Source organism: Hemicordylus capensis, chromosome 3 (assembly GCF_027244095.1).
Source record: "Hemicordylus capensis ecotype Gifberg chromosome 3, rHemCap1.1.pri, whole genome shotgun sequence".
Lineage (NCBI taxonomy): Eukaryota > Metazoa > Chordata > Lepidosauria > Squamata > Cordylidae > Hemicordylus > Hemicordylus capensis.
The window spans coordinates 11,801,337-11,816,764 of NC_069659.1; the positions used below are offsets into that span (position 1 = coordinate 11,801,337).

General features: G+C 46.2%; 1 long non-coding RNA gene across 1 annotated transcript; it reads left to right on the forward strand.

Moving 5' to 3' along the window:
• The first annotated feature begins 531 nt into the window (after positions 1–531).
• On the forward strand, positions 532–9,734 carry LOC128351686 (uncharacterized). Its single transcript, XR_008319976.1, has 3 exons — positions 532–665; positions 7,492–7,657; positions 9,431–9,734. It is a non-coding gene; the product is annotated as an uncharacterized LOC128351686 (long non-coding RNA).
• Positions 9,735–15,428: the final 5,694 nt, after the last annotated feature.

A 15,428-nucleotide genomic window follows, 5' to 3' on the forward strand; every position in this document is an offset into this window, starting at 1 on the left:
TCGATTTGGATCTGAATCGAAACATCAAAAATCCAAATTGCACACCCCTACCATAGAGCCCTGTGATTGTCTTTGGTAGAGTACAGCAGGGGTTTACCATTGCCATCTCCCGTGCAGTATGAGATGATGCCTTTCAGCATCTTCCTATATCGCTGCTGCTGCCCAATATAGGTGTGTGTCCCATAGTCTGGGAAACATACCAGGATTCGAACCGGCAACCTCTGGCTTGCTAGTCAAGTCATTTCCTGCTATGCCATTAGGTGGCTCACATTTATATACCGAACTATGTGAAATTTCAGGGCTGTTTACAATTTAAACAGCAAACAGCAAGTAAAACCCAAAAATTATATAAAAGAGATTGAAATTACCATAAATAAAAATTTAAAACATCATAAACTAAAAACCTGATGAAACAGGTGTGCTTTCAAAAGTTTTTAAAAACAATCACAGGTGGGGAGATTCTGATGTCATTTGTGTTCCAGAGATTCTGATGTCATTTGTGTTCCAGAGCCCTGGGGCAACCCTAGAGAAGGCCTGGTTGTGGGTCGCCACCAAGTGAGCCGGTGGCAACCGCAACTGGAACTCCCCCGATGATCTTAATAGGGTTCATGGAGAAGAAGGCTCTCTCTTAAATACCCTGGCCCAAGCTGTTCAGGGCTTTATAGGTAATGACCATCATTTTGTATTTTGCCTGGCAACTAACTGGCAGCCAGTGTAGTTCTTTTAAGATAGGAGTAAAGTGGTCTTTACAAGTGGCGCCAGAGACCAACCTGGCTGCCACATTCTGCACCAGTTGCAGTTTCCTAACCATGTACAAAGGCAGCCCAATGTGGAGCATATTGCAGTAGTCAAGCCTGGGTGTTATCAGCGTATGCACCACTGTTTTCAGGTCATTTGTCTCAAGAAATGGATGTAGCTGGCGTTTCAGCCCAACCTGATAAAAAGTGCTCTTGGCCACTGTCTCAACCTGAGATATCAGGGAGAGGTTGGGGTCCAGAAGTACTCCCAGTCGATGTTATCTGTTCTTTCAGGGGAAGTGTGACCCCATACAGAACTGGCAGCCCTAAACCCCGTCCCAAGTTCCTGCCTCCCACAATGAGTCTTGTTTGGATTCAACTTCAGTTTGTTCTCCCTCATTCAGCCCCCAAATCATTTGTAGACATGTTTCAGAAGAGTGAGCACTTATTCTGTTAGGAATATGGGAAAGATCTTGTGTGTTCAGCCTCTGCTTTTCCTCCACAAGACATGGAAGGAACAGGTTCTGGTCTAATCACCTATGGACAAAAAATGTGCTTACAGTATGATGATGGTTTTTGTGGGGTCTCTTTGACCCCTAGTGCTGTCAGTGCATAGTACTTTCAGTTAACATGGAGTGCAATAAAACCTGGTGATACCCCAATATCTGTATTAGTAAAAGAAGGTACTTTTAGATAATATCACATGAAGGTAGTGGGTGAAATACCACATAACACTTCATTAAGTTTGATCCTGACCTGGAAGATGGAGTTGCAGAATACTGAACACAAAGTTTTATGGTCTTTCCCCTTCTCAAATGAGGTACAATCTACCCCATTTTTGTCCACGGGGTTAACATATATCAATTCAATTCAGTTCAGTTTATTACGATCAAAGATCAGCACATGGTTAACATAGATAAGAATACAGAGAGACCCCTGTTGGATCAGACCAAAGGTCTATCTAGACATGCATCTTGTTTCCCACAATAGCATCTCACCAGCAGGGCATCAGTGAAAAAGCTCTCACTCACAATTGCTTCTTAGCAATGGGTATTTAGAGCTTATTCCCTTTGAAAATGGAGGCATCACTAGCCCAAGAAGGTGTCTAACCCCTATTTCAAATTGCCTAAGCTAGATGCCAGACGCCATCACCACAGTTTGCAGCCATACATTCCTTAAGTTAATTATGCTTTTGTGAAGAACGCTGTTCTTTTTTCTTTGGCATCACATTGAATATCATGGAAATTCCAAGCACAAGCCAAATTAGGGCAGTGCCAGAGAAGGAAGCTCAACCAATGCATAATCAGTGCATATTTTAAAGCTGGCACTGTGCATCTTTGCCTTATACCTGTAGAGCCATATGGTCAGGCCACAGAGCCAAACCATTAAAACAGATGGACTTGGTACGTATCCGATTCCTAATTACTGTAATCTCAATGGCTTCAGGTAAAGGCTCTGCTCCCCCCACCACCACCATGAGCTGGGGGTATGTGGGACATGATTTATCCCAGATGGTAAGAAATATCAGCTTCTCAGGTTGCTTTAGAATGACAGACTGTAGCATGAAGGACCTCTGTACTCAAGAATCCCAAGACTGTGAAGGAGAGAAAGAGTCTGGTTAACTTCCCCAGTCTGTGTCCTAATCAGGTCCTAAAAATAAAGAAGGGGTTTACCCAGTTCCCACCCCACTTTACTACTACTACCACCACCACTACTACTACTTATATTCTGCTTTTCAACAAAAGTTTTCAAAGTGGTTTACATAGAAAAATAATGAATGAGGTCATTCACACAATCAAAAACTGTATTCTACCTGGATTTGGCAGTGGTGTGTGCTCCTAATTTCCATTTGTGTGGAAGCAAGGTAGGAGGAATTCCTGGTTAGACTTTCCTGGAAATACCTGGGTAGAAGTGATGGAACGTGTGGAAGCAAGGTAGGAGGAAAACCTAGGTAGCTTTTTCTCCTACTTTGCTTCCACACAACTGAAAATTGGGAGCACACACAGCTCCCAAACCTGGGTAGAACACAGTGAGGCTATTCTCACGACCTACAAAAATTGGGCTAGGAGAGCCTAGCCTGATTTTTGCTGCTCATGTAAACCATCGGGCTTGCAGGCAAGCTGGGGTAGCTTTAGCAGCCCTTTAGCAGCCCTCCTTTTAGCCCAGGTTAGCGGATCGAGAGTTGCCATGACGTGGCTCCATGCTGCAGCAACTCATGAGGAGAACCCCAACCGGGAGGCTGAAAAGCAGCCTCCCAACTCGGGGGTCTCTCCAGCATGCCCAACGCGCTCATGCAGGGCATGCTGGAACTACCGGGGTCCATGTGGCCGTTGAACTCCCCAGCCTCCATGGGCTCCGTGATGGAGCCGGCAGTCGTGTGGGAGGCTGCAGTGGCCGCCCAGGCAGGGCTTGCTGCTCGTCTGCGGGGAGAGCGGGCTTAGCCACAAACCCTCTGGAGGCGGGTCTCGTTGATCGTAAGACCCGCCTTAGTGTTTGATTGTGTGAATGTCCTCATTAATTACTTAAGATGGTTTCCTGTCCCCCAAAGGCTCTCAATTTAAAAAAACAAAACAAAACATAACATCAGCAACAGCCACTGGAGTGATACTGCGTTGGGGTTGTGTAGGACCATTTGCTCTCTTCTGCTAAATATAAGAGCATCGCCACTTTAAAAGGTGCTTCTTTGCTTAGTTAGCAGGGATAACTCGCACCAAGACACATTTTCACTAGGTGTCTCAGGTATGATATTTTTTTTTTCTTGTATAGGAAAGTTTCCTCACTGTTAAAACTGTGTGCTCCCTCTTCAGCTTCTGAAATGTCAGATCTTGCCATGTGAGAGGGAGATGGGATGTCAGATCATGTATGTGTAGGCTTAGACTAAACAGATCAGAGAGCTTCCTCCTGAAGCATTAAAAGGAAGGATTTATATCTCTTGTGATCATCAGTATCACTCTCCGTGGGTGTGGGTGTTTCAGAGCCATTCTGGGGATAAAGAAATACGTCACTGGTCATGCCCTGCTTACATTCTCATCCAAACATGATTGATTGATTGATTGATTGATTGATTGATTGATTGATTTGATTTGATTTGATTTGATTTGATTTGATTTGATTTGATTTTTATACCGCCCTTCCGAGCAGGCTCAGGGTGGTTTACAATTAAAAGACAAAAATCATTAAAAACAATTAAAACAGAAATACAAACACCAATTTAAAAACATCTTAAAAAACAATTAAACTATCAAAACAATTAAAACCCTGAAAGCCAGGTTAACATTAAAACAATTAAAACTAATTAAAAACCCTGAAAGGCCAGGCCAAACAGATGAGTTTTAAGGGCTCTCTTGAAGGTCAGTAAAGAATTAAGATTACGAATTTCTGCTCGAAGGAGTGCATTCCACAGCCCAGGAGCAGCTACAGAGAAGGCCCGCCTCTGAGTCGCCACCAAACAAACCGGTGGTAACTGGAGATGGACCTCCCCAGATGACCTTAACGTGCGGTGGGGGTCATGTAAAAGAAGGCGCTCTCTAAGATATTTCGGACCCAAGCTGTATATATATAGTCCTAAGATTGACTCCTAAATTCTTTGAGTCTCTACACATGATCCATGTGTACAGCCTAATTGGGCTCTGCAGGGAATGTGGGCTTATCCCGGTCTCCCTGCAGACAAGCAGGGAGCTTGCCCTGGGTGGCCGGATCATTTGCCCACACAGCCGGATCAGCTGCCCATCATGGAGCCAGTAGGTGTGGTGGGGATCGGGGGGGGGGGGGCCTGGCCCCTAGAAGTCCCAGGATGCCCTGCATGAGTGCAAATGCAGGATGCCCCTAGCTCGCCATATATATATATATATATATATATATATATATATATATATATATATATCCTCTTTGATTCCAGTCCAAGTGTGTGTGTATGTGTGCACATGCACAACTCTATGAAGATAGCACTTGGCAAATAAGGGAAGTGGAACTAAATCCACTCACCCCATTCACTCTCCCAAAGAACTAGTTGGTACGATTGTCAGTTACTTTAGTTATAATTTTATTTAATTTGGGATGAGAGTGCATAATCTAACATGTAATTTATGTGTGCCATAATTTGGTTGCCCATGCTCCAGAACCAGACTTCCCTTCATCTTCCATGACATTTAAGGGTTTCGAAAATGCAGACCTGAAATGCATGTCATTTCCCTACAGAAACAGCCACCTCAGAAGTGCAATAATCTTTATTGACACTTGATTGATTGACTGATTAAGTGCCATCAAGTCGGTGTTGGCACGCGCTCCTCTAACCTCATTTAAGACTTCCCACCGGGAGCCACGTGGCTTCTCTTGCAGCACATGACCAGTCGAAACTGGGCTGGGCTCCCTTAGCCCGGTTTCGGCTGGTCATGAGAATAGCCTCAGTATTGAGGCCATTTTGTTAGCCTGATGCTAGAGCTGTTTGAGCAGAAATGCTATGCAAGGAGAAAACAAGACAACAGGCTTAGCGCTGCAGGCAGGAAATAGCTAGGTTGGGGTTTTGGCTTGAAATAGATTTCGGGGGAAAGGTCCCTGGAGATTTGAATAACGCTTTAGCAGACAGTGAGGTGGGTCTCACGATCCGTGAGACCCGCTTTCTCTGGAACTGTGGGGAGAGCGGGCTAAGCCCGCTCTCCCCGCAGATGACCGGGCAGGGAGCCCTGGGCAGCCGGATCAGCTGCCCACACAATTGCTGGCTCTGTGATGGAGCTGGCAGGGGCTGGGTGGCCCCCGGAAGCCCCTGTATGCCCTGCACGAGCGTGCAAGGCATACTGGGGAGACCCCTGGAGCCGGGAGGCGGTTTTTTGCCTCCTGGTTGGGGGTCTACCCGCAAGTAGCCGTGGCGCGGAGCCACGCTGTGGCTACTCATGAGCAGATAGCCTGGGTTTGTGGAGCACTCACTCTGCAAACCTGGGCTAAGGGGCGGGCTACCTGAGCGGGTTAGCTGCTCAAGAACCACCGGGCTCACTTGTGAGCCCGGTGGTTCTTACGATTAACAGAAATCAGGCTAGGCTCTCCTAGCCCGATTTTTGTTAATTGTGAGAATAGCCCCAGCGACGGCATCTGCACTTTGCAAAACCCTGTTTGGCACATTCTAATCATGTACGATAAATATGGTCTGTCACTGTAACTTCCATGTTTTAATATACTGTACACGTGCAACTGTCCAGCTAACTGATTGAAATGCTTAAGCAACTTGAGACAATTATGTAACTTCCTCGTTTGACCAGATAAGACTGTGTTCTGTCTGGCAAGTGGTCTTTGGGGTCTTTGTGTAACCTGCACAGGCTGTCTCTGACCCATTTTCAGCTGAAACTGTCTTGTATCAATACAGCAATTACTTGGATTATAACAACTACCACGTGAAGGTGGTGTTTCGTCCACAGCACTTAAAACTGACAACTGTTCCCCATCATTTTAGCCTTGCACTCTAACAAAAGATTGCTTTTATGATAATGGGGCTTTAGCTCAGTGGCATTGTATCTGCTTTGCATCATGCAGAAGGTCCAAGGTTCAATCCCTGACATCTTCAGTTGGGGCTGGAAAAAGGTTCCTTACAAAAAATACCCTAAAGGTCTAAAGAAAATGGTAAATTTTATTTGAATCTATGAGCCAAACCTAAAATTTAGGAACCACACAATGAGCTCTTTCTCATGAACTGTGAGAAGGGCTTGGCAGGTGGCTGGAGAGGAAGGTTACGTTACCTTACCATCTCTGCAGATGATCCATGGAGGGCGCCTTTGTCGGCAAACCCCTCTGTCGGCAACCACTCTAGAAAAGTATTAGGTTTGGGCCCCGCTCTCTGGGTTATATTTTTTACACTGCACAAGTGAGTTAGCATCTTCATGACTCCATGGAGAGTCATCCATCTAATTTCCTGTTCATTGCAATGAAAATGAATCCCTAAATGCAGCCGCTTTAAGTGTATCCCGCTCTTGTGCTCTAACAAGAGTAACGTTTCCTTTCAAATTGTTTTGTTTCAAGAAGTTAGTTTTCTCCTCGGTCCCAGGACTTGAATTTGCCGCCCGTAGCCCAATCAGAATAAAAGACGGAAAATAGTTCACCCGTTTGTCATTTCCATTCATCCCCTGAAACTTAGGAGTGGATTGCAGAATCTGGAATGGATACTACAGTCCCCCCTGGACATGTCCAGAGTAGGCAAGTCACATCTGTCTTGAGCAAGACTGTAGGGATGTCATCAGCCACTCATTGGACCTGAAGCCCAGGAGCATAAGGCCTAGGATGGTCAGGTTGGTGGATCACCTTAGGAACATAGGAACATAGGAAACTGCCATATACTGAGTCAGACCATTGGTCTATCTAGCTCAGTATTGTCTTCACAGACTGGCAGCGGCTTCTGCAAGGTTGCAGGCAGGAATCTTTCCCAGCCCTATCTTGGAGAAGCCAGGGAGGGAACTTGAAACCTTATGCTCTTCCCAGAGCGGCTTCATCCCCTGAGGGGAATATCTTGCAGTACTCACACATCAAGTCTCCCATTCATATGCAATCAGGGCAGACCCTGCTTAGCTATGGGGACAAGTCATGCTTGTTACCACAAGACCAGCTCTCCTTTCCTTAATATTGGTCTTGTTTGCTTGGAATCTTCTGGTGTGCCAAGAAAGCAGTACTATTGTATTGTACTATGTTGTGTTATATTGTTTCATTCCTTCCTTCCTTCCTACCTACCTACCTACCTACCTACCTACCTACCTACCTAATGTCTCTCCTTAAGATACCATTATCATCGCCGCCACCACCACCACCACCACCACCACCACCACCACCACCACTTTTATTATGGTCACTAACCAGAGACAATGAAGCTGGCCTTGAGAACCACCGGGAGGTGCACAGCTCTCAGCGGCAGACTCAGCTATGAAGCCTGGCTGATAAACAAGGTTGTGAGCACTCCCTTAACCCTGTTTAACTGATCATGAGTTAGTGTCAGCTTTTTTCAGCTGGTGCTGAGACACTGATGGATGCCCACCTGTCTCCGGAGGGATACCCACAATGCACTGTGGACTCAGGCGGTGCATTGAGGGATTTCTGGGAGCCAGGATGACCCATCAAGGCCCTTCAACTCTGCACTGCCTGGGGCAGCAGTGGATCATCTAATCTGGGTGCTCAGTCTGTGTGCCAAGCAACTGGGACCCAGTTGTCTGTGGGGGAGGTAAGCTTCTGTAGCCTTCCTCCCCATGCACCCTCCCACTGGGTCCCTGATCGTGAGTCAGGCCATTGGTCTATCTAGCTCAGTACTGTCTACACTGACTAGCAGTGGCTTTAAGATTTCAGGCAGAAATTTTCCCCAGTCCTACCTCCCATGCGATTTCTGTAACCTATCGGTCAGCTACATGGCTCGGGATGATGGGAGCTGCAGTTCAACAATATCTGGGGAACCAAGGTTGGGAACCCCTCTACTAGGTCGTGGGTCCATTCATGCATTTTCATCCGAAGCAGGATCCATGTTTTTGGTCTATGTTCCAAAGGGGTTGGAAACCCATCCATCTCTATTCCTAGTTGCATCTCCAGGTAAAAACCTTGGAGAGCTACTGACAGGCAGTGTAGACAAGACTGAGATGAATGGACACATGTTCTGACGTGGTATAAGGCAGCTTCCTATGTTCCTATGGGGATTCTTCCTTATATATACATGGTGCTACCTTAATCAAAGCAGTGAATAGGGGAGCCCCTAGATAAAAAGATCTCGACACCAATGCATGAGCTCTGCTGGCTAACAACTAACAACAACAAAAAACAACTAGATGTTATTAACATAAAAGATAAGAAGAGTTCTGTAAGATCGGACCAAAGGTCCATCTAGTCCAATATTCTAATTCCAACAGTAGTCACCCAAATGCTTCTGTGAAGCAGGACATGAAGGCAATCTCTCTCCTCTGCTAGTCAGCGATGTACTGCCTCTGAACATTAAGTCTCTGTTTAACAATCATTGCTATCTGCCAGTGATAGATTGATCCTCATGAACAGGGTTTTGCAGATGTTGTTGACTACAATTCCCAGAATCCCCTGCTGCAATGGCTTTTGCTTGGGAATTATGGGAGTTGTAGTCAACAACTTCTGGGAATCCCTGTTAGATACTGCTCACAAATATTTCTAATCTCCAAAAGCCATCAAAGCTAGGAGGTATTCCTGTAGATTATGTTAATGAATTTGATGCTAATGATGATAAGTTAATGATGCACTCAACACAAGGAGCCAGTTAGGTCCATAGCACCCTTGATCCGGTTCATTGACTTACTTAGGCTGTAACTGTGCAACTTTATGAAAGAGCACAGCTTTCTCTGTATGAAAGAGCACTGTATGAAGCACGGTTGTGCAACGCACACACTGCCTGTGTTACCCTGCGCAGTATATCTTAACAACAACAATAGCAAGGTGGCAAAGGAATATCAGCAATAAGGAAATAATATACCAACAATTATCAAATAGGGAAAAAACCCGAAAAGCATTTTTGAGCATAAGTTGTCTTGAATATTTTTCTGAAAAGTGCCCAAGTGCTTGAGAAATGGCAGCCTTCACCCTTCTCAAGATGGGCTCTTTTTAGAAAAACGAGGTGATTGAGGCCCTGGGATGTCTGGGTGGGTGGGAAGAAGAAAGCCTGGAGTCATGGCAGAGATCCACCTCAAAGCAGTTTTTTATTGCTCACGGTGCAGAGTCAGAACAATCCGGAAGATTTACCGCTTGGAATGATAAGCAGATAGTGTTGCAGAAGAAATATGCAGAAAGGTATTCTGTGAGCAGGTGAGACCTGACATTGACCAGACACTTGAAGACAGATTCCAAGAGGGGGAGAAGAAAGCAGGAATCCATCCTCCTCTGCCGCTGCATACACACACTCCAAGAGCTTGGTATGACCTCCGACTCACCCATCAAGGCATAGGCTTATGTTACATCCCGGAGCTGAGTAATTACCTCAGTCACTACCACCCAGGCTTGGCTGCACATCTGGCTTTCCCATTTCACCCATCCTCCTCGTGCCATCCATTACCTCCCTCACCCTGATTTAATATTAAACCTGAACCTTGTGTTAGGAGAATTATTTTGAGAGCAATGTATATGTAATGGGAGCTTCTAGCACCAGACGCAGTCTCCGTCTTGCTTCTCATAACCTTAGAGTAGGATCACTAGTTTCTGAGAATTGTCTGTCTCTTTCTGGGGAGAGGCAGGCTAAGGTAAGCCTGTTTCTCCACCAGTTTACCACCATTGTCCCCATTTCTTCTGCTTTGGCCCCCAGTTACCCTCTGATATTGAGGTCATTCTCACTGAGGTCATTGGCTGGGGTGGGGGTGGAAAGATAGGAGCCTACCCGTCTTTCCCCACATGATCAGCAGCCTCAATCCCACAAAGTTATTTTCTCCACAACTGTCTTTCCTCTCCAACCCAAAAAATTGTTCCTCAAAAGTTCTCTCTGCCTGCACCCCTGACAATCTGGGACTAAGGCACCTGAGGGGCTATATGCGACCTGAGCAATGTGTAGCTTACACATTGACTCCAGGCTTGTGGCTTACAAAAATACCAATAAAAACCAGTTCAAAACAGAAAGAACCACCAGAACCACCAGCAGTGAGACCAAGATTATGGAAAAGTCTTGGGAAAGCCCTTCCCAGCAGGCACTCACTACTGGCTTACATGTTTTGCAGTGTAACACGGGCACTGGGGAACCATCCATCCTCTGTGGGGCTGTGTAAGAGGGCAGTACAAGAACTCTTGGTGGTGAGTCAGTCTATGGGTAGAGAGTCAGTCTTGCCGTAGCTAGCATGTCTTGTCCCCTTTGCTAAGCAGGGTCAATCTTTGTGTTTAGATGGGTGATTACATGTGAGCGCTAACTGTTGTAAGGTATTCCCCTTAGGGGATGAAGCTGTAGAGCAAGTTCCATCCCTGGTAGCATCTCCAGATAAGATTCCTTCTTATAACTTTGGAGAACTACTGCCAGTCATCCAGGGGTCTGCAGCTCCAATGCCCCAGTGGGCCAGAACCAACCATGACTTGTTGTGTGGGGGCTGAGGCCGATTTTCAGCACATTATTACATTTAAAAATAATCAACAACATGAATGAAAGCAAGTATTAGCTATTGTGAATCTCCTCCCCCCACACACCAAGGGTCCCACAGTTTTAACCAAGGTAGTAGCTGGAAAATAGGCCCTGTCCCTGCTTAGTCCATGGGGCACCCTGGAGTGCATCCAAGCCCCAAACAAAGGCCAAGTCATGTCCTTCCTAAATTGCTTTCAAGCTGCAATCCTAAGCATGCTTACTGGGACTAATCCTCACTGGGTATACTGTGGGACACAGTTCTGAGTAAGCATGCAGAGGATGGCATTGTAAGGCAGTTTCCAGAGAGAAACAGAGAACCTCTCTCTCTCTCTCTCTCTCTCTCTCTCACACACACACACACACACACACACACACACACACACACACACACACATACACACACCCCAAGTCAAGAGTATGGCTCTTGCTGTTTTTGCAGGATATTTCTGGGGGCCATGGATATTTACCTGGGGGGCCAGGAAAAAAGTCCCTGCAGGCCAAATCTGGTCCCTGGGCCTTATATTTTGCAGGTCTGGCACTGTAGGCAATACTGAGCTAGATGGACCAATGATCTCACTCCGCGTACAGTAGCTTCCTATGTTCCTTATTTTTTGCACAATTATTCCCAAAGGACATAGTGCTTTGTGGGTGATTGCACAAAAGGCCAGTAGTTCTGGTACTGTCCTTTTGCTCAGCCCATCACTGCATCCCCATGTGTGGGGAAATTGCCTATTTTTGGAAGGGCAGTATATCAATCAATCAAACAAACAAACAAACAGCTCCACTTGTCCCTCTCTCCAAAATAGAAGAGAATTTGAACGGAATCAAATTGAGTTCGAACTGAACTGCCTCTCCCCGAACCGGTTTGGTCGAACCAACCAGCCAGTCCTCTCTGTTCAATCGAACTGGCTAGGCCGTTTGGGTGCCAATAACTGTAAAGGAGAAACTGATGAGGAAGCCCCTTTACACGTAAGGGGTGGGGGAATCCACCAAAGGATGGCAGGGGAGTGGTGAGAAAGCCTGTTTAAAGTTCTTACCCGTTCTGCCCCACCAATGCACCACTTTCCACTCATTCCATTTGCCACCGCTCGTAGCCCCCTAGTCCACCCAAATTGCCTCCAGAATAGCCTTTTGAACAGGTTGCCCACATGGCAGCAGCGCAGTTCCTGCCTCCTTGGGTGCGCGGAGGCCATTTGCGTGGTCTCCACGCATCCACAGAGCCAATTGTGTGGTGTGGGTGGCCTGTTGCTATTCCAGAGGTGATTGGGGTGTACTTGGGTGCAGTGAGTGGCAGGGAGCTGGTAAGACCATTAAACAACCTTTCTCACTGCTCCCCTGCCACCACCCCTTTTGATGTCGTACTGGTTTGTATCAAACCGGCCTTGGTGTGGTTCAATCATGGACCGAACTGGCCCTGGTTTGGTTCACGATCCAGTCACCAACCAGCTTTGTTTGATGTGAACTGGTTCGAAATCATACCGTTCGTGCACACCCCTATTCCCAGTTAATACCAGGTCTGAGTCTGCCAATTTCAATGGAATAGAATGTATTTTCATAGTATTTTCACATACTTGCCCACTCCAAGCAATGCACGCAACAAATCTGAAAGCCATGGATTGAAAAATTGCTCAGCATAAAGGGTGCCCTTAACTTGTCCCTGCCCCAGGCATCCTCAGTGACCTCTGCCCCTGCATCATCCCTTCAAACAGAAAAACATGTTTGGGTCATCTATTCTCCTTCTACTGCCGTTTCATTTAATTGTCTTTAAGGAATGCCTCATTGATCTCATGTTTCCCAGACACATGTCTTCCTTGAGACACAGCAGGGAATAAAGCAGAAGGGCAGGCCTGGTTCAGGGATATGAAAGAGCAAATCTGCAAAGATTGATTAAATGGAAAACGAAGAACTCCCCTTAATTGGTGATTGCTAAAGTCCTGGGCCTAGCAGTTGGCGAAAGCAGGAAGGGCCTTTACGATGCGTATCTGCTTTGGGAGAAAATGAATAAATAAAACCCCACTGCATTGCTAATTTGGGTGTGTTGTTGCTTGCTGGGTTTAATGAATCCACTCGCAGAATATTTTCAAAATAAAATTATCTGTGATTCAGTGAATCCAAATAAAACAGAATGGTTCCGTGAGGATGCTTGCCTTCTTATAATGTATTTATTTTGTATTCCAGAAAGTACCTGGTGCTGGGCTGGAGTGGGCTACAGGCAACTTGTGGTTCCTATCCTGAATGTTTGGTTTTCATGAAGCAAAATAGAACTACTACTGCTGCTACTGCTAGGGATGTGCACAGAACCAGCAGGGGCTGGTTGAACGGTGGGGTGGGGGGATGGCTTTAAGGGTGGGGGAGGATGCACTTATCTCCCCCACCGCATTTTCCCCACCAGTGTGTGACTCCCTAAAAGCCCATTGGGGTGGCAATGTACCTCCCTGACACCCCATCCAGACATTGACAGGATATAAGTGGAAGTACTAGCTGCGCCGGCGCATGTCACATGCATGCACGATGCATGCAGGTACAGCTTGTACTTCCAGTTATATCTGGTCAACATCGGGACAGGGCGGCAGGGAGGAATGCTACTGCCCTGATGGGCTTTTAGGGAATCACACACCAGTTGGGGAAACATGGTGGTGGTGGTGGGGAAGTGCATCCTCCCCCGCCCTTAAAACCATCCCCCCCCCGTTGAACCAGCCCATTTTCTAAGCAGGGTCTGCCCTGGTTGCATATGAATGGGAGACTACATGCGTGAGTACTGTAAGATATTCCCCAAGGGATGGGGCCACTCTGGGTACAGCATCTGCATGCTTGCATACAGAAGGTTCCCTGTTCCCTGTTTGGGATTTCCAAGATAGGGCTGAGAGAGACTCCTGCCTGCAACCCTAGAGAAGCCCAATGCCAGTATGTGTTTTCAATACTGAGCTAGATGGACCAATGGTCAGACTCTGTAGATGGCATCTTCCTGTGTTCCTAAATGGTGTTGGCCTCACTAAATAAGCATGTACATCCCTTGCAGCCAGTGGGACCCCGCCCGACATCCTGTTCTGAACCCACTCCATCTTGGCTGCTGGAGACAGCTCCTCCACTTTCCTGGTGGCCAGCGGGGAGGACCCAACCTCTGCTCACCCCTTCCCTGCTCTGATAGGGCCTGGGGCTAAGTGGTTTCGTCTTCCCCACTGTGCAGACAGGTGATGGCACGCTGAACCAGTCCCGTCCACCAATCAGCCAGCTGATCAGCGGCATGCGGCCACATCCCTGCTTGCATGAACTAGTAACACTGAAAAAGAACAAGAAGTAGCATAGTTTCACATATATCTCAATTATAAGGAAATTGTCTTCTACAGGGTTATCTGATCAATAGGAGAGTAACTATTATTGAATGCCTTGTTTACATTTGTTTGTTTAGTACACCAGCTCTGAGCGATTTAGAGCAACATAAAACAAAATAAAGCAGAAATAAAAACCTTAAACTCTGGAGCAAGATTTGAGGGGCCCCCTCCCAACACCAGGCTGCCCACTCGCCTGACCACTGCCGCCTGCATGTCCACTACAGTCCACCAGCCTGCCTCATGCTCCTCAGGGTGGCCTTCAACCAATGGCGGCCCATGTGCAGGTGCACCACCTGCCCTTATTATAGCTATGCACCTGCCGAATTTGGGCTCTGCACCCTCCAGAGATAGCTGCCCATAAGCCAGCCCTGACAGCTGGACAGCCAGGAGCCAATGGATGATGCTCTAAATTCCAAGCCCTTTAATTTAAACAAATGCAATGGAAAACACCAATTGCTCAATATGGAATAAAGCTGATTCCATCTTCCATTATTCTGGCCAATGAGCACGCAGCTACTAGGAAGGCTGACAAACCCTTGGGTGCTCAGCACTTATTTTTAAAATGGCATTATCTTTAATTTACAGGATCTAATAAAATAAATAATTTGAAACGGATAATAATCACATCACAGAACGCTTACCGTGTTCTTTCTCCTCTCACCCTCTTCCCGGGCCACCTCAAAATCTGCCTCTGCTGAGAAGTTGATTGCTTGACCCCTTGGTCCTCATGTTCAACTTATAAGTAGGCTTGGCACGAAATTTGGCTGAGGTTTGTCACCATGTGTTCATGGTGGGTCATGAAAAGCATGCCGTGTCAGCCTTTCAACTTTGCAAAAAGCTGGGTTGTTTTTTTTTATTAGCCTGCATCTGGGTGAACCCTGCATATAATTTGAATGGATTTTTTAAAAAAAGTATATACCTTCGGAAATGAACGCCACTTGAACTGTGGTCTGTTAATACACCTCATTAAACTTCAAGGATAGTGACTTCTTATTCAGAAATAATTGAGTTTATACTCCAGAGATATTACAAGGCATGGGTGTTTTTTTTTAAACGGGATTCGGATTATAAAGTCTTGTTCTCGAACCTAATCACTCTTTATATTGAGAAATTGATGCATTTTGCAGCGAGACCCTGAGCTTGGATTATGCTCACAGATCTTCTGTTTTTACAACAGAATGGAAGACAGTGCCACAAAAAATCAATGTACTAAGTGTATAAGTGTCTATAACAGGATCTGATCAACTGTTCAACTATTCCAGCATCATTTTTTCCACAGTGGCCAGC